At 33.1% G+C, this 19,877-nt stretch overlaps 1 protein-coding gene across 5 annotated transcripts in view; it reads left to right on the top strand.

Annotated features, from left to right (window-relative positions):
- Positions 1–19,877, top strand: part of app (Palmitoyltransferase app) — a 540,773-nt gene that overhangs the window by 253,155 nt on the left and 267,741 nt on the right. For all 5 annotated transcript variants that reach the window (XR_012722156.1, XM_075307916.1, XM_075307919.1 and 2 more), the window contains exon 3: positions 7,136–7,290. The gene's annotated coding sequence lies outside the window, so the exon portion shown is untranslated. The remainder of the gene's footprint in view (positions 1–7,135; positions 7,291–19,877) is intronic.

The following is a 19,877-nucleotide window of genomic DNA, read 5'->3' as shown; positions in this document are numbered from 1 at the left end:
TATAATGGATCCTTCAAATTAAAAAATGTTTTCTTAATTCCAAAAAAAAAAAAAAAACAACTTTAAACCAAAGACGCTAAATCCTCAAAATAAGTCTTAGCCTATATTTAAAGCGTTTTTATCTTAAATCTAAAGTTTCAATATTTCAATTAATTTAAGGACAATTTCTTTACATCAAAAATGTGTTCCTATACTTTAAGGAAAATTAGCCTTAGTTCAAAGACATGCGACTCTAACGGAGGGACGCAAATTTACAAAATTTGAGTCCTAAATTTAATGAAAAAAAAAAATGATAAACCAAAGTTTATAAACTTTATTTTAATTAAAATTTCATTATTTTAAAAAAATTTGTCCTTAATATTTTGTAAATTTCGCATCCTAAAATTTATATTGTTTAATCTTTAATATCGCGTAAATGTTTTTTTTTTCAGTGTAGAAATTGACATAAATTGGCCCAACGGGAAGAGCTGAAAAGCCAAACTTTTTGACCAATTATACACTAAAGCGATAGCTTTTTATTTACCAAAAATCTTCTGAATACTCGTAGCAGTGACACTTGGTAGAATTCTACAAAAAATTATGGATATTTTACTGTTTGGTGGATTGGTATAACTCTTGATGTTTTGGTAGATTTTGCACAATATTCCTCTCCACTTAAGAGGTACTTCATAAATAGAAATAAATTTAGACAAAAATTCTCTATACACTCAAAACATGTTTATTTGTCTTTATTTTACAGAAAAATTTTCCTTAATATTGTGTAAATTGCGTGACGTAAAATTTAGGTTGCATAATCTTTCATATTTGGTCAATGTGTTTCAGTATAGAAGAAAAATTTGAAAAAAAAAATTCTATAGAAATACATTTTAGACAAAATTTTTTATAGAAATAAATTTTTGATAAAATTTTCTATAGAAATAAAACTTTGACAAAATTTTCTATAGAAATAAACTTTGACAAAATTTTCTATAAAAATAAGATTTTGACAAATGTATCTATAGCAATAAATTTTTGATAAAATTTTCTATAGAAATAAATTTTTGATAAAATTTTCTATAGAAATAAAATTTTGACAAAATTTTCTATAGAAATAAAATTTTGACAAAATTTTCTATAGAAATAAAATTTTGACAAAATTTTCTATAGAAATAAAACTTTGACAAAATTTTCTATGAAAATAAAATTTTGACAAAATTTTCTATAAAAATAAAATTTTGACAAAATTTTCTATAGAAATAAAATTTTAACAAAATTTTCTATAGAAATAAAATTTTGACAAAATTTTCTATAGAAATAAAATTTTGACAAAATTTTCTATAGAAATAAAATTTTGACAAAATTTTCTATAGAAATAAAATTTTGAAAAAATGTTCTATAGAAATAAAATTTTGAAAAAAAAACTCTATAGAAATAAAATTTTGAAAAAAAAATTCTATGGGTATAAAATTTTGACAAAATTTTCTGTAGAAATAAAACTTTGACAAAATTTTCTATAGAAATAAAACTTTGACAAAATTTTCTATAGAAATAAAACTTTGACAAAATTTTCTATAAGAATAAAATTTTGACAAAATTTTCTATAGAAATAAAATTTTGACAAAATTTTCTATAGAAATAAAATTTTGACAAAACTTTCTATAGAAATAAAATTTCGAAAAAATTTTCTATAGAAATAAAATTGTGACAAAATTTTCTATAGAAATAAAACTTTGACAAAATTTTCTATAAAAATAAAATTTTGACAAAATTTTCTATAGAAATAAAATTTTAAAAAAATTTTCTATGGAAATAAAATTTTGACAAAATTTTTCTATAGAAATAAAATTTTGAAAAAAATTTCTATGGGAATAAAATTTTAACAAAATTATCTATAGAAATAAACTTGTGACAACATTTTCTATAGAAATAAAACTTTGACGAAATTTTCTATAGAAATAAAACTGACAAAATTTTCTATAAGAATAAAATTTTGACAAAATTTTCTATAGAAATAAAATTTTGACAAAATTTTCTATAGATATAAAATTTTGACAAAATTTTCTATAGAAATAAAATTTTGACAAAACTTTCTATAGAAATAAAATTTCGAAAAAATTTTCTATAGAAATAAAATTGTGACAAAATTTTCTATAGAAATAAAATTTTGAAAACATTTTCTATAGAAATAAAGTTTTGAAAAAATGTTCTATAGAAATAAAATTTTGAAAAAAATTCTATAGAAATAAAATTTTGAAAAAAAAATTCTATGGGTATAAAATTTTGACAAAATTTTCTATAGAAATAAAACTTTGACAAAATTTTCTATAAGAATAAAATTTTGACAAAATTTTCTATAGAAATAAAATTTTGACAAAATTTTCTATAGAAATAAAATTTTGACAAAATTTTCTATAGAAATAAAATTTTGACAAAATTTTCTATAGAAATAAAATTTAGACAAAATTTTCTACAGAAATAAAATTTTGAAAACATTTTCTATAGAAATAAAATTGTGACAAAATTTTCTATAGAAATAAAACTTTGACAAATTTTTCTATAAAAATAAAATTTTGACAAAATTTTCTATAGAAATAAAATTTTAAAAAAATTTTCTATGGAAATAAAATTTTGACAAAATTTTCTATAGAAATAAAATTTTGAAAAAAATTTTAACAAAATTATCTATAGAAATAAAATTGTGAAAAAATTTTCTATAGAAATAAGTTTTTGATAAAATTTTCTATAGAAATAAAATTTTGAAAAAATTTTCTATAGAATTAAAATTCTATAGAAATAAAATTTAGACAAAATTTTCTATAGAAATAAAATTTTGACTAAATTCTCTATAATCATAATCTTTCATATTTGATCAATGTGTTTTCAGCATAGAAGAAAAATTTGAAAAAAATTTCTATAGAAACAAATTTTTGACAACATTTTCTATAGAAATAAATTTTTGATAAAATTTTCTATAGAAATAAATTTTTGATAAAATTTTCTATAGAAATAAAATTTTGACTTCAATGGCTTTCGACCAAGTCCATTTTTCATTATGCGTTGCATCCATTCTCGCGATATGCTCAGCTCATGAGCAAGCATGGATTTCGATCAAATCTAGCCTTCATTTTTCTGATCATTTCTGGTGTTGTTACATTGAAGGGTGAAGCTGAAGGGTTCTAAAGAGAGCCACTTGTGGTTTTCCATCCAACTAAATATCACACATGAATTCTATCACGAATAACTTTATTTTTGAATGATCAAAATGCTTTCGTAAGCATGTAAACTATAAAATAAACTGTCACTGGATGATAGTTACACTGTGTATTACAAAAATAAAATCGATATAAAATGCTTGAAAATTTAAATTCAAACCAATCGAATGTTTTTTTTTTCTCTATTCTTTTGTAATTCTAGAATTGTATAAAACCACATACCTCGTCCACAGACTCTAACCCATTTTCACAAAATCAAAGGAGTATGAGGAACTTCAGTTGAGACAAAGGATTTTCATTTGAACCCACTGTTGACCCCCCTATAAAATGCATGTCGATATGGTGACGGTGGAAACTCTATTGGCTTGTAGGGGTGAAATAACGATGTCGGTTGTTGCGGTTAGAATGTGGAAACATTTCTATGGATTCCTTTTTGCTCACCACGTATAACATAAAGTCAACATGCATACACAAGAAGGACATATCACTGCACAAGTGTTTTAATTATGGTATTAATCTATGGCTTGTGGCTTTCAATGAAGTCAAAGTTATTCAAATAAAACTGAGAGCACTATGAACGACAATAAACCGTCATGATATGGGACCGGGATAACAACCGGATATAAATAAAATAGAAAAAAAAAGAAAAACAAATCGTATTTTATATTAAAGGGGTTTCAATGTGAACATAAATTCAACGAAAAATACTAATAAACATGCGATTATGCTGCTAGGACAAGTCCTCAAACCTATAACAAAGGGCGAATATATGAGAAAATGCAGTCATGCTTTGTGAAAGCTCTTTGATATTAGTTTTGTATGTAGAGGTGCATGTGTGTGTGTGTAGATTTGAAACCATTGTGTTGACTTATGGGCAGATTGTTGGGCCTATTGAATTATCACTGAATCCAATAAAAAATTAGGCATAATTAATTAAAAAAGTATGTGGTTGGTGGAAGGCTTGAAGCGTTCCAAGTGTAACATTTTTTTTTTCAGATTTTCATATTTATTTATTAGGTTAGGTGAGCCCGATGTATCAGGCTCACTTAGACTATTCAGTCCATTGTGATACCACATTGGTGAGCTTCTCTATTATCACTGAGTGCTGCCCGATTCCATGTTAAGCTCAATGACAAGGGACCTCCTTTTTATAGCCGAGTCCGAACGGCGTTCCACATTGCAGTGAAACCACTTAGAGAAGATTTGAAACCCTCAGAAATGTCACCAGCATTACTGAGGTGGGATAATACACCGCTGAAAAACTTTTTGGGGTTCGGTCGAAGCAGGAATCGTACCCACGACCTTGTGTATGCAAGGCTGGCATGCTAACCATTGCACCACGGTGGTTCTCGATTGAGTCGATAATACGAATGCGAATACTGAACGCGACTACGCCGCAAATGCGCATGTAGTGTGGCATGTGGCACCGTCTTATTAAACCTCATGTCATGCAAGTCAAGATCTAGAATTTTGGCAAAAAAAAAATTGGATATCATTTCACGATAGCATTCACAATTTACAGTTACGTTACGATTCCCATAGTCTTTGACAAAGTACGGTTCAAAGTACGATGCCACCAGGCCACGACCCGCATCATACTGTGACTTTTTCTAATGCATTAGTAGTTTTTGTAATGCTGGCTGATCTTCGCTTCAAACTCTACAACTCTGCTTATTTACGTACCCTCAGAGCCAAAAATGAGCTGCCGCGCTGAACAGTGTGTGTATGAAAATAAATTCAAATTTGAAATTTGCAGTAACAAATTTGCCGATACACGAACCAGTAGCTTAAATACCAATTTAGTTTTTCAAATTCGAATTTAAGTTTTTACTATTTGACTTACTATTCCAAAACGTGCGTTATAGAGACTAGAATCATTGGAAATAGCTTGTGTCAGCTTTCATAATCACTAAAGTTTTCATAAGAAAGAATTTTGTGAAAAGCGCAAATTTGAATTTTAGAAAAAGGGGCCCATTGTGCACACATTTTAATATTTGCGCTCGCGGGTAACACCGGATGACAAAGCAAATACCGCCGGTTACACTTCTCTTTTTTTCATATCCTTGCATTGCCCTATTTCGTAGTTTTCTCCACCATTAATCGGTACAACTTCCTATTCCCATTGTTGCACAGTGGGCCAAAACATAAGTTCTGATATAAATTGCAATGGAATTTCTAGCTATAATTATTAGGTAAAATTGTAATTATATTTAGGTTCGTATACTAGTTTTTGATACTAAACAGGGGCCTGGTACCACATTTGTAGAGCTCTCTGGTATAGGGTAAACCATGTTGGTTGGTCCCAGTTGAAAAATAAAGAATTTTTATACCCTGCGCCACACTGTGGAACAGGGTATTGCAAGTTAGTGCATATGTTTGCACCACCCAGAAGGAGACGAGATAGACACATGGTGTCTTTGGCAATAATGCTCAGGGTGGGTCCCTGAGTCGATATAACCATGTCCGTCTGTCCGTCTGTCCGTGAACACATTTTTGTAATAAAAGTCTAGGTCGCAGTTTTAGTCCAATCGACTTCAAATTTGGCACAAGTATGTGTTTTGGCTCAGAATAGATTCCTATTGATTTTGGAAGAAATCGGTTCAGATTTAGATATAGCTCCCATATATATCTTTCGCCCGATATGGGCTTATATGGCCCCAGAAGCCAAAGTTTAACCCTAATTTGCTTAAAATTTTGCACAAGAAGAACAAGTAACACTATAGTCAAGTGTGCAAAATTTTATTGTAATCGGTTCAGATCTAGATATAGCTCCCATATATATCTTTCGCCCGATATGGACTAATACGGTCCCAGAAGCCAGAGTTTTACCCCAATTTTGTTGAAATTTTGCACTATGTACTCCTATTGGCAGTATAGTCAAGTGTGCTAAATTTTATTGAAATCGGTTCAGATTTAGATATAGCTCCCATATATATCGTTCGCCCGATTTGCACTCATATGACCACAGTGGCCAATTTTGTGCTCCGATTTAGTTGAAATTTTGCACAGGGAGTAGAATTAGCATTGTAGCTATGCGTGTCAAATTTGGTTGAAATCGGTTCAGATTTAGATATAGCTCCCATATATATCGTTCGCCCGATTTGCACTCATATGACCACAGTGGCCAATTTTGTGCTCCGATTTAGTTGAAATTTTGCACAGGGAGTAGAATTAGCATTGTAGCTATGCGTGTCAAATTTGGTTGAAATCGGTTCAGATTTAGATATAGCTCCCATATATAGCTTTCGCCCGATTTACTCTCATATGACCACAGAGGCCAATTTTTAACTCCGATTTAGTTGAAATTTTGCATAGGGAGTACAATTAGCATTGTTGCTATGCGTGCCAGGTTTGGTTGAAATCGGTTCAGATTTAGATATAGCTCCCATATATAACTTTCGCCCGATTTACACTCATATGACCACAGAGGCCAATTTTTAACTCCGATTTAGTTGAAATTTTGCACAGGGAATAGAATTAGCATTGTAGCTATGCGTGTCAAATTTGGTTGAAATCGGTTCAGATTTAGATTCTGTCCAGATCGAGTGATATTTAAATGTATTTGTTTGGGACAAACCTTTATATATAGCCTCCAATACATTTGACGGATGTGATATGGTATAATATAGTCGGCCCCGCCCGACTTTAGACTTTCTTTACTTGTTTTTTGTAGAGGTTATGTCCTAATATAATTTTTACATAATCTAGGGGAACGAACGGAAGAGGGGCTGCATGATAGAATGAAATTTAATTAATTTAGCCACTTGTAACATTTCTCTTCAGTATTGGTTTGTGCATTGAGAGGTATTGTAATCCAATTAATTAAATGAAATCCTCATAAAGAAATATTTGATTCAGTAATTTCTCATTTTTAGGATTTTCTTTGTTTGTCCTTCCATCCTTTCCCCAGTTTTAATCATTCTTTTATTTTGATTTTATTGCAGATTATATTCTTTTTTGTTTTGTGTTGTGTGTCCGGTGGCATTCTAACGAAACTAAACTGAAGTGCAATTGGCTTATCTGGTCATTCATCTATGGTTTATCGACATACATTTGCAATACCACCCATCAAAAACAGAGACTCTCAGCACAAATAAAGGTACGTAATTAGTTTGTTGTAATGAATGTAATTTCAAAAATTCAATAAGGAAATAAATAAAGCAACCAACACACAAATAAGCTTGGGGGCGGACGGACACATAAACCATTTTCATGGAATATTTTTATAATTTTCCGCTAGGACGAAAATTAATTTCATTAGAGTAATGGCTTGTACTATAAATCATATTAAAAATTTTTCCCCCTTTACATCGATAATAAATAATCGTGGTGATTATATTCATGAGTGTATCAGTGTGATGTGATGGTAAGCTTTTATTGGATTTTGTGATAATTAATTCATTAATATTTCAATTTTTGTAAAATTAATACAGTTTTAAAATAAAATAAAATAATAGGGCCACCACATACGTTGATGCTAAGGTCTGAAGAGCTGAAGACTTGTGACTGTTTTTATACCCTGCGCCACACTGTGGAACAGGGTATTACAAGTTAGTGCATATGTTTGCAACACCCAGAAGGAGACGAGATAGACACATGGTGTCTTTGGCAAAAACGCTCAGGGTGGGCTCCTGAGTCAATATAGCCATGTCCGTCTGTCCGTGAACACATTTTTGTAATCAAAGTCTAGGACACAGTTTTAGTCCAATCGACTTCAAATTTGGCACAAGTATGTGTTTTGGCTCAGAATAGATCGCTTCAGATTTAGATATAGCTCCCATATATATATTTCGCCCGATATGGACTTATATGGCCCAGAATAGATCCCTATTGATTTTGGAAGAAATCGGTTCAGATTTAGATATAGCTCCCATATATATCTTTCGCCCGATATGGACTAATACGGTCCCAGAAGCTAGAGTTTTACCCCAATTTGGTTGAAATTTTGCACTAGGAGGACAATTAGTAGTGTAGTCAAGTATGCCAAATTTTATTGAAATCGGTTCAGATTTAGATATAGTTCCCATATATAGCTTTCGCCCGATTTACACTCATATGACCACAGAGGCCAATTGTTTGCTCCGATTTAGTTGAAATTTTGCACAGGGAGTAGAATTAGCATTGTAGCTAGGCGTGCCAAATGTGGTTGAAATCGGTTCAGATTTAGATATAGCTCCCATATATAGCTTTCGCCCGATTTACACTCATATGACACACAGAGGCCAATTTTTAACTCCGATTTAGTTGAAATTTTGCACAGGGAGTAGAATTAGCATTGTAGTTATGCGTGCCAAATTTGATTGAAATCGGTTCAGATTTAGATATAGCTCCCATATATATGTTTTTCTGATTTCGACAAAAATGGTCAAAATACCAACATTTTCCTTGTAAAATCGCCACTGATTAGTTGAAATGTTGTAAAAATTACTCTAATTTTCCTAAACTTATAATACATATATATATCGAGCGATAAATCATAAATAAACTTTTGTGAAGTTTCCTTAAAATTACAGAAATTACAGATTCAGATTTAAATGTTTCCCATATTTTTTTACTAACATTGTGTTCCACCCTAGTGCATTAGCCGACTTAAATTTTGAGTCTATAGATTTTTTAGAAGTCTATCAAATTCTGTCCAGATCGAGTGATATTTAAATGTGTGTATTTGGGACAAACCTTTATATATAGCCCCAACACATTTGACAGATGTGATATGGTATCGAATATTTAGATCTACAAAGTGATGCAGGGTATAATATAGTCGACTTTCTTACTTGTTTTTTTCTGTTTTTTAATTTTATTGTCAAAATTAGTCGACTTTGTAAAATTTTGGGAAATTTTCAAATCCCCACCGAAGACCGACCACCTTTAATATCTTGCCTACAGTTCATCTTATCATCATTCTTTTATAAGGAGAAAGTATTAAATTCCACTTTCTTTTGATTCACTGAAGCTGCAGTTCTCCCACCCAACAAAGGCCTTTGCAAAATTCTAACACTGAACATTTTGTAGTTGAGGGTTTCACAATGCCTCTGCTCCCAAAAACTGTATGCGGGCCACAGTGGGATTAGCCTCAATAATCTGAAAATAATTTGAAGAAATAACACATTCCTAAATTAAATATAAATACAGTGGAGAGTGCCATTGGGAGTTTGGTCAACTGTATTGTTTCCACCCTCCCCCAAATCCCATTACAGCCAGAGTGGTTTCATGCTTCTTCTCCACCCTCGCAAGAAATTTCACAAAAGATCAAAAGCAGAACTGCGGTTTTGTTATATTCAACTTTACGCAGCAGGGGTTATCTATGTTGAAAAAGACGAGAACATGCGTCGAGTATGCCATAATCTGGGATGTTGTAAAATTTATTTGGTCAAAAGGTTAGTGAAAATCATGTCATCATTATCGTTGTCATGTAATGCCACAAGCATAGCAGTCACCAGTACTGCTGCATTCTTATCTCTTGAGCTAAACCAGGTAAAATTTCAACACACATGTGGGACTCAGGTATTTGTTTTTGTTTCTATTCTTTTGTTGCCACTGGCACCTACAGACAGATTTCATTTCCATTACGTAGGTCAATTCCCAACGGGAGTCAATTATAACCCACTTTCATTTGCTCCCCCTTATGGACCAATGGAACAATTAACAATATGCCAGTATACTTAACCTGGTTTTCACTTAGTTATGTTGGCTGTTTTCCGTTCTTAAGGGGGAAGGGGAAATACCGTTTTGTGCACATATAGGGAGGGAAACAACAATGGGAGAATTTAGAGCCCTTAGTTTACCTAGTTAAAATATTTGAAAAGGTTTGCATATGTGGCAATGAAGAAAAACAATGACAATTATTTATGGACGGCACTTCTATGTAGGTCACACATTTCCACAGAAAATTTGTAAATTTAGAGTTTGCTTCAAAATTAGTAAGGTTAAACATAATATTAGTAAGATAATTTTATAGTTCATGAGAAATAAGTAAGGAAACATTGAGTTCTGCCGGGCTGAAGCTCAAATACTCTCTGCTAGATGTTTGGCTCAGTAGACTTTAATGTAGAAAAATTGTGATCAAAATTTACGTTGATACAACGAATTATATCAAATTCGCGCTATTAACGAAATCTCTGTTTTCCTAAAATATTCTAAATAATTATATATTTTCGCCCTGTCCTCAGTACCATATGGCGTATGATGGATTTGTGAGATTTTACACGAACGTATACGCCACGTGGTCCCCTGGATGTAATGTATCTGTGGTGCCAATTAGTCTTCATTCAGTTCATCAGTTGCTACCATAAGCGTAAGTAGGCCTCTGGGGAGGGGGCTTAGACCCCCTCCAAAAAAATTAGCCCCCACAGAATTTGAAAACCCATTTACGATTTTCCATTGTTTTTATACCCTGCGCCACTCTGTGGAACAGGGTATTGTAAGTTAGTGCATATTTTTGTAACACCCAGAAGGAGACGAGGTAGACATATGGTGTCTTTGGCAATAATGCTCAGGGTGGTTCCCTGAGTCGATATAACCATGTCCGTCCGTCCGTCTGTCTGTCTGTGAACACATTTTTGTGATCAAAGTCTAGGTCGCAATATAAGTCCAATCGCTTTCAAATTTGGCACGTGTTCCTTTTTTGTTCAGAATAGATTGATTTTGGAAGAAATCGGTTCAGATTTAGATATAGCTCCCATATATATCTTTCGCCCGATATGCACTTATATGGCCCCAGAAGCCAGAGTTTTGGCCCAATTTGGTTGAAATTTTGCACTAGGAATACAATTAGTAGTATAGTCATGTGTACCAAATTCGATTGAAATCGGTTCAGATTTAGATATAGCTCCCATATATATATTTCGCCCGATATGCACTTATATGGACCCAGAAGCCAGAGTTCTATCCCGATTAGCTTAACATTTTGCACAAGGAGTACAATTAGTAGTATAGTCATGTGTGCCAAATTCGATTGAAATCGGTTAAGATTTAGATATAGCTTCCATATATATATTTCGGCCGATGTGGACTTATATGGCCCCAGAAGCCAGAGTTTTGGCCCAATTTGGTTGAAATTTTGCACTAGGAGTACAATTAGTAGTATAGTCATGTGTGCCAAATTTGATTGAAATCGGTTCAGATTTAGATATAGCTCCCATATATAGCTTTCGTCCGATTTACACTCATATGACCACAGAGGTCAATTTTTTGTTCCGATTTAGTTGAAATTTTGCACAGGGAGTAGAATTGCTTCAGATTGCCTTAAAATTGCTTCAGATTCCTATATTTTTTTACTAACATTGTGTACCACCCTAGTGCATTAGCCGACTTAAATTTTGAGTCTATAGATTTTGTAAAAGTCTATCAAATTCTGTCCAAATCGAGTGATATTTAAATGTATGTATTTGGGACAAACCTTTATATATAGCCCCCAACACATTTGACTGATGTGATATGGTATCGAAAATTTAGATCTAAAAAGTGGTGCAGGGTGTAATATAGTCGGCCCCGCCCGACTTTAGACTTTCCTTACTTGTTGATTTAAATTATTTTCTTTAATGTATGGAAAACAACTTTGTTTTTACGTTCCCAGTATAAACAATTGGAAGTTCTTCTAAAGGCGCAACTTTAAAAGCACTTCCAAAAATGTTCAAACAAAGATTTTATTTATTTTAGTTGCACAGGAAGTTCATTTGAGTTAATTTTTTATAAATCGCTTTTTTCACATTTTTAGTGGGAACTTAAATTTTTTTTTGTTTCAAATAGGCTATGAACAGATAAGAATTAATAAAATGATACAAATTATTTAAATTTTGTCGATAAAAATGCTAAATCCTTTCTAGAAAAATTGGGAATTTTTGAAAATATGTGTTTTAGACAAGAGTTATAATAATGCATTAAAAATCATAAGAATTTTAAAAATTATTTATTTGTCAAAATATCACAAAATTTCTTAATTGATATACAAATCACTGAATTCGTATCACACCTAAAAAAGTGATTCAAATTCAGTGCAACGGTTGTTGAAATGGTGGACATCCGTCCTATGACACACCCATGTTAAATTCATTGCTTCTGTGTCCATTTGGCACCACTTCCGGATACAAAAATAACATTTTCACTACTTTTTTGCGACGCATTTTTTGCTGGGTTATTGCATCAATGTAGTTGGTGAAAATATCTCATATTAATAAGCTAAAGCTTAGAGATTCTTGGACGCAACAAGCTAATCTGGATCCCATCTATTCTGTTCCGGTAATTTCGATGTGAAAGAATGCTTCTCTCATTGAAAGGCCAATTATCGAAAAAGTCCATAAAATAATGAACATTATCGAGCCCGGCCGTCATATAAGCATTGTTTCTAATGCCCAAGAGCTAAAGATTGCACCAAAACTTTTAAATAACAAGTAAATACGGCCGTAAGTTCGGCCACGCCGAATCTTATGTACCCCTCCACCTTGTATTGCGTAGAAACTTCTACGAAAAACTGTCATCCACAATCGAATTACTTGGGTTGTGGTATCTTAAAACTTCTTAACATCGTTTTCTAAATTGTGAGTTAGTCCATACGTGGTATATGTTAGACAAAAAAGTTATGTATAGTTAAGTCCACAAATAATTACGAATCGAAATGGACTTTTTGCACGGTACGTAGATAGCCAGAATTGAAATATGGGGGTCGCTTATATGGGGGCTATATAGAATTATGAACTTGATATGGACCAATTTTTGTGTGATTGGGGATCGATTTATCTGAGGGCTATATATAACTATAGACCGATATGGACCTAGTTAGGCATGGTTGTTAACGGCCATATACTAGCACAATGTACCAAATTTCAACTGACTCGGATGAAATTTGCTCCTCCAAGAGGATCCAAAACTAAATCGCGGGATCGGTTTATATGGGGGCTATAGATGATGTTAAATATTATATACTAACACCACGTACCAAATTTCAACCAGATCGGATGAAGTTTGCTTCTCCAAAAGGCACCGGAGGTCAAATCTGGGCATCGGTTTATATGGGGGCTATATATAATTATGGACTGATATGAACCAATTCCTGCATGGTTGTTGGATACCATATATTAACACCACGTACCAAATTTCAACTGAATCAGATGGATTTTGCTCTTCCATGGGGCTGCGGGGGTCAAATCTGGCGATCGGTTTATATGGGACCTATATATAATTATGGACCGATTTCGACCAATTTTTGCATGGGTGTTTGAGGCCATATATTAACACCACGGACCAAATTTCAACTGAATCAGATGGATTTTGGTCTACCAAGGGGCTCCGGAGGTCACATCTGGTGATCGGCTTATATGCTATAAATAATTATGGACCGATGTGGACCAAATTTTGCATGGTTGTTAGAGACCCTATACTAACACCATGTGCCAAATTTCAACCGGATCGGATGAAATTTGCTTCTCTTAGAGGCTCCGCAAGCCAAATCGGGGGATCGGTTTATATGAAATTTGCTGCTCTTGGAGGCTCCGCAAGCCAAATCGGGGGATCGGTTTGTATAGGGGATATATGTAATTATGGACCGATGTAGACCAATTTTTGCATGGTTGTTAGAGACCATATACTAACACCATGTACCAAATTTCAGCCGGATCGGATGAAATTTGCTTCTCTTAAAGGCTCCGCAAGCCAAATCGTGGAATCGGTTTATATGAGGGCTATATATAATTATGGACCAATGTGGACCAATTTTTGCATGGTTGTTAGAGACCCTATACTAACACCATGTGCCAAATTTCAACCGGATCGGATGAAATTTGCTTCTCTTAGAGGCTCCGCAAGCCAAATCGGGGGATCGATTTATATGGGGGCTATATGTAATTATGGACCAATGTGGACCAATTTTTGCATGGTTGTTAGAGGCCATATACTAACACCATGTACCAAATTTCAGCCGGATCGGATGAAATTTGCTTCTCTTAGAGCAATCGCAAGCCAAATTTGGGGGTCCGTTTATATGGGGGCTATACGTAAAAGTGGACCGATATGGACCAATTTTTGCATGGTTGTTAGAGGCCATATACTAACACCATGTACCAAATTTTCAGCCGGATCGGATGAAATTTGCTTCTCTTGGAGCAATCGCTAGCCAAATTTGGGGGTCCGTTTATATGGGGGCTATACGTAAAAGTGGACCGATATGGTCCATTTGCAATACTATCCGACCTACATCAATAACAACTGCTTGTGCCAAGTTTCAAGTCGATAGCTTGTTTCGTTCGGAAGTTAGCGTGATTTCAACAGACGGACGGACATGCTCAGATCGACTCAGAATTTCACTACGACCCAGGATATATATACTTTATGGGATCTGAGAGCAATATTTCGGTGTGTTACAAACGGAATGACACAGTTAATATACCCCCATCCTTAGTGGAGGGTATAAAACGAAGTTTGATGTATGGGTATCACATGAGTTAGTGCAAAAGTACCTCATGTATCGAATTTCCACTGCTAAATCTTTTCAAAATCGACCCATTCGTGAAGCAAAAACTGTTGTGGCCGAAATGCTCAGTCTGTGTGTGTTTCGTAATGAGTTGCTTTGATCGCAAAGCTCTTAATTCGGAACTTTAGTGTTATAAATTGTAATGTCTGAAGGCAGCAATCGGCCTACCTGGGAAAACAGGGGAAGAATTGTGTTCCATTAGGAAACCGTTGGCTATCGATAACGAATAGTCTGAAGCTCCCATAGCTTGGTTTGGTGGTTCTCATACATCCACCTTAAGTCCTGAGCTGGGATCGCTTCAATAGAGTCTTGTGCAAATCGACTAGTTCAAGTTTCGCCCAATACGAAAAAGGGCTTCCATGAGAGAGGCATAATTAAATTGCCTCTAAAATGGGAACAACTGGTCGAACCAAATGCCGAATATTTGACCTAAAGAAAAATCTTAAATTTCATGAAAAAAAAAATAATAATGAAATTAACAGATATAATAGAAATATGATTTAAGCCACGCAATTTTATGGTAAAGTTGCATTTTATATTTCGTGATTAGCGAAATAAAAAAGAAATATTCATCATCGAAAATAGCTTTATTGTTTTTCAAAATTTCCCCCCTATTAAAATCTATCACGTAGATTCTCTTAGGAATCTCTAAATTTATTTTCCTTATTTTGAGATCAGTAGCTTTCGTTACGCTCTACTGCGAGTATCCCGATTGTTTGTCCACTCAATGTATTGGGATTACTTCTTCAAAAGGTATAATTTTTTCAAAATGGTCATTAGCTATTTCCTAAAATTAAATTTTTCTTCGCGTAGTTGTTTTGTAAATGACTTAAACCTCTTCTTTCTTTATAGATGGATGAATTTTTTATTTATTAACATTTTGCAAAGTAACTTTGGTAACAATTCCTTATTGTAAAAGTCCCATGAACTGAACTTTACAAAAACTTCTAATAAGTTCGACCACTTGTCAGCCAGGAAGCTCTCTAATAAATCTTCAATATTTTCATTTTAAAGAAACCCCATAGTTATTTCCTGTATTGTTATACTCTACAATATCCATGGTAACAAGGTGATAAAATAATCTCATAGATCTCATGGAAAGACCATCTCACCTTTTTTATAGTTTCCTTAGTAGCGGTCGTATAACCTTAATTGAAAAAGAGAGAATAAAAGGCCCTACCCAAAGGGTCATACCCAATCACAGATTTCTTGTATCTGTAGTTAGGACTACGACGACATGCTCCCCACCCATACACATTCAGACACATGTTTACATGGATTCAAATAAAGATATTTATACACACACACACACGGGATGGTGTGTTCGAATGGGATAAATGTGCGTGTATATGTGAGTATGTCTATGTATATGTGTATACATAGACATACTCACATATACACGCACATTTATCCCTAATAGAATTGTATACAGCTACCAAAACCGCATTATTGAAAATATTTTGTAGGACACCAAAAGGGGTCCACCAGCACTTGGCTTTGTAGGCATAACTTTATGTTGCCAATATTCGTCTTGGTTTATAGGCAGTTGGGTAGATTCTATTATTCTACAGTATCACCACAACCTCATAGATCCGTTGCAAAGAAGTTATTTGTTTGTCGCCATACTGTATGTAGGAAATGTGATAGAAGTACCGAAGTTTATCCTATGATTGTTATTAGTTCCCCTTTACGGGTTTTCCAAGAATTTCTACTTTAGTGCCTAATACTTGAGGAATTTCCGATTATTTTATTTGCTTTAAGAAACAAAATACAGTGTTTTTCAAAGGTTCAAAATGTAGATATATTTAATTATGAAAGATTGTCATTAACGATAATAAAATTATAAAATTATAAAATTATATATAATTATAAAATAAAATTGTGAGCCGTTCAAACTTAAAATCTTGCAAAGTATTTTTCAATTAAAAAACAAGTAAGTAAAGTAGAAAGTCGGGCGGGGCCGACTATATCATACCCTAAACCACCCTTACTGAATTAGTAAACATAAGCATTTGTGGGGTAACATTGATATTGGTCCGGGAGATAAACCGCAGTTGTATATTTAAGAAAATTAAGGGGTACATATTTATGGGTGCTTTGTATCAATCTGACTATAGATCACAGTCGGTGTTGCCAGGGAAAATGTTCAGTTTACCCTACAAGGACAAAAAAAGTTGCCTACTTTCCCACTCATTTCCAAATAATTTTCCCTACAGTATTTTTCGTTAAATTTAAACAAATTTTACAAAACAAAAATGGTTCTAAGTACTTTATTATCTTAAAACATGAAAATGCAACGTATATAACTTAGAATATAGGTTTCTATTACCACCACGTTTGCCACAGTTGGTAGAATTCTAACCAAAATAGTATTTTTTTGTTAAATCTCTATAAAAATAAAATTTTTGAAAAAGTTTCTATAAACAAATTTTTGTGAGATATTTTTCTATAGAAATAAAATTTTGTTGTTGTTTTTTTTTCAGCTTAAAACCATACATTGACTAAACTACAAGTGTAGCTTAACCAACAGAGGAAAAGAATGTTTGTCAAATTTATTTGGGCAAAGCCTGCAAGATGGTTGGATGGACGCACGTCCATCCAATAACAATAAATTCTATAGAAATAAAACTTTGAGAAAAAATTCCATAGAAATAAAATTTCGAGAAAACTTTTATAAAAATAATATATTGAAAAAATTTCTATACACATACAATTTTAACAAAATTTTCTATAGAAATAAAATATTGACAAAATTTTCTACAGGAATAAAGTTTTGACAAAAATTTCTATCGAAATATTTGTTTGTAGATTTGTGGTAATTTGTGGTAATCTTCAAATTTTGTTAAATTTTAAATTCTATAGAAATACAATTTTGAGAAAAAATTCCATAGCAATAAAATTTTGAGAAATTTTTTTATTGAAATAATATCTTGAAAAAAATTTCTATAGAAATACAATTTTGACAAAATTTTCTATAGAAATAAAATGTTGACAAAATTTTATACAGGAATAAAGTTTTGACAAAAATTTCTATAGAAATATGTCTTTGGTATATTTGTGGTAATCTCCAAATTTTGTTAGATTTTTTTTTGGCACGAGTGGTAACTGTTATTACCACACATTGTTAAAGATCAAGCCTTGCCGGCTTCTAATTTCCTCCTCTAGAGCCACTGAAATGTAAAAATTATTACAAATTGTGTTGAGTGAAAATGTCCCTACATTGTGGCCCTACGTCCCTACAAGACGCAAAATATTAGAAAAACCCTACATATAGGGAATTTCCCCTACTTCTAGCAACACTGGCTGTAGTTGATATTGCACCTACGGAGTTAGTATGCCACTAATATTGAGCCCATTATTAAAAAGAGAAAATCGTTCAATTAGTGTGGGTAATAAATCCAGATTTGTAAAAATCGAGCAATATTCTTATGTAAGAGCTACAAGTACGTATAAATACGATCGGCTAGTACATCAAAATTTGAAATTTGAGTAACATTGGTTAATAAATAAGAGTACTATGGCCAAATTTGGGAAAATCGAGCGATGCATATATATGGAAGCTATATGTAAATCTGAACCAATTTGCATAATATTTTGCGGGTTTGATTAGTACCACAAAAGGTTACCTTGTGCAAAATTTGAGTCAAATCAGTTAAGAAAAGAGGCCTGTATGGTCAAACATAAAGTTATTAGGGGCGAATTTTTCAAAATCGGGCGATACATATATGGGAGCTATATCTAAATCTGAACCGATTTCGATGAAATTTAGCACATATAGTTAGTACTATAGAGGACTGGATCTAGCCAACTTTGAGTAAGATCGGTTAATAAATAAGGGTTCTATGGCCAAATTTGGGAAAATCGGGCTATACATGTATATGGGAGCTATATCTAAATCTGAACCGATTTCGTTGATTTTTTGCACATATAGTTAGTGTTATAGAAGATTACATTTAGCCAACTTTGAGTAAGATATGTTGATAAATAAGGGTTTTATGGCCAAATTTAGAAAAATCGGGCGGTACATATATATGGGAGCTATAGCTAAATCTGAACCGATTTGGATGAAATTGGGCAAGCATGTAGGGCGATGAAAATTATTACTTTGTGCCAAATTTGGTTACGATCCGTTTGAAAAAAAGCGCAACGTGGCCCCATTTTTCGAAATCGGGCGATACATATATATGAGATCTATATCTAAGTTTGATCCGATTTCTTCCAAATTCAATAGCGTTCGTCCTTGCGCCCAAAAAATTCTCTGCACCAAATTTCATCAAAATTGGTTAATAATTGCGACCGGAATCCTGTGAACAACAAATACATGGACAGACGGACGGACACCAAGCGCTAAATCGACTCAGGAGGTGATTCTGAGTCGATCGGTATATATTTTATGCGGTCTAAAATCAACATTTCTGGTAGGCACATTTTTTGGCAGATCAAACTTATTATACCCTGACCACTATGTGGTTTAGGGTATAATAAATAAATAAATAACAAACTCTTCCAGCTCTTCCAGAAGGCGTCAGAAGTCAAATCTGAGGATCCGTTTATAAATGGTATCTTTTTGTGGGCGCAATGATACTCTCCCCTTCTAGGGATTCACTGTTCGTAATTATTGAAATGTAATTTTTTTGAATTCTACATACATAGAACATAAGGTTTACAAAGTCGAAGAGGCTTTTATACGACCATGCCGTAGATATTTCTTCTCTTGCGTCTTTTACGAAAACGCATTTCGAAAGTGTTTGTTTCATATTTCTCAAAGTGGCAGAGGTCACGTATGTCTGTTGGCCGTATTTGGTATTTATGGAGGTAATTACAAAAATTCCCATGGCCACTAAGCACCAGAATCATAGATAGAAATTGATCTCTATTTAACTAGATCCTTATGTACGCAAAAAAATTGTAGGGTCATTTGCCTTTATCATATGGAATCCATCACATTTGCCTTTTATTCAGTAGCTTCTCTTTTTATGTGTCTTTCTTCTCTTATTTTTGTGTCTTTTTTCTGCTGCTGTTTCGCGAATGATGTTCGTTAAATATTTCAGACCTTTCAGATATAAGCAAATCCAGTAGACGGATTCCAGCGGCGACCGTTGATACGAGTGTCGAGATTGTACGGCAAGAAGATATCACACCTTGCTTTTTGAACTCTGTCTAACATTTCCAGAGGCTATTTTCTACTGCGTTACTCAAAGTTGCGTAAATGCATAATGTTC

This window comes from Haematobia irritans, chromosome 4, assembly GCF_050003625.1.
Source record: "Haematobia irritans isolate KBUSLIRL chromosome 4, ASM5000362v1, whole genome shotgun sequence".
In the NCBI taxonomy this organism is placed as follows: domain Eukaryota; kingdom Metazoa; phylum Arthropoda; class Insecta; order Diptera; family Muscidae; genus Haematobia; species Haematobia irritans.
This window is presented reverse-complemented; position numbering and strand designations above follow the sequence as displayed.